This window comes from Emiliania huxleyi (genome assembly GCF_000372725.1).
Source record: "Emiliania huxleyi CCMP1516 unplaced genomic scaffold EMIHUscaffold_95, whole genome shotgun sequence".
Classification (NCBI taxonomy): domain Eukaryota; phylum Haptophyta; order Isochrysidales; family Noelaerhabdaceae; genus Emiliania; species Emiliania huxleyi.
This window is the reverse complement of record NW_005194951.1, coordinates 30,170-30,812: the sequence shown is the minus strand read 5'-3', so window position 1 is coordinate 30,812 and position 643 is coordinate 30,170.

Here is a 643-nt window from a genome sequence, read left to right as displayed (position 1 = left end):
CGCCGCCCGAGAGGCCCGAGGCTAGGTCCGAGGGTGGAGGAGGCGCAAGCCCTTCCGGCGTCCCTTCCGGCGCTGCCTCCGCGGCGGACACCGGCTGCAGCTCGACCCCCTCCTCCACTCCGTACCGGTATCTCAACTCTGCTGCCCTGCGGAGGAGCCAATCTACCCCCCTCACCTCCTCCTCGTCCGCCGCCCGGCCACGGCCCGCCTCCGCCGCTGCCCCTGCTGTCTCCGCGTCGCCACCACCTCCCTCTCCGCCGCCGCCGCTGTCGCCGCCCGGCGGCAGAGCACCGCGCCCTACACTGTGCCCCTCCTCCCCGGCCTCGGGCCTTTCCCCGGGCTCGGAGCCGTCGTCCGGCGCCGACGAGACGACGGGCCTCTTGCAGAGGGGGCACTGCCTCTCGCGGTAGGATTGGGCTGCGAACCTGAGGAGAGGGAGTTGGGGGGGGTGCTGGTGCTCCTGCGTTAAGCACCGCCTGCTCTCGCGGTGTGCTGGGCTAGCGAACCAGCGGTCGACGCAGCGCTTGTGGAAGAAGTGGGCGCACGGCATTGTGCGCAGCTCGTCCGACTCTGCGGGGGGAGGGGGGGGGGGGGGGTGAAAATACACTTGGCCCGGGGGGGGGGAGAGCGCCAGGGTTCCCCC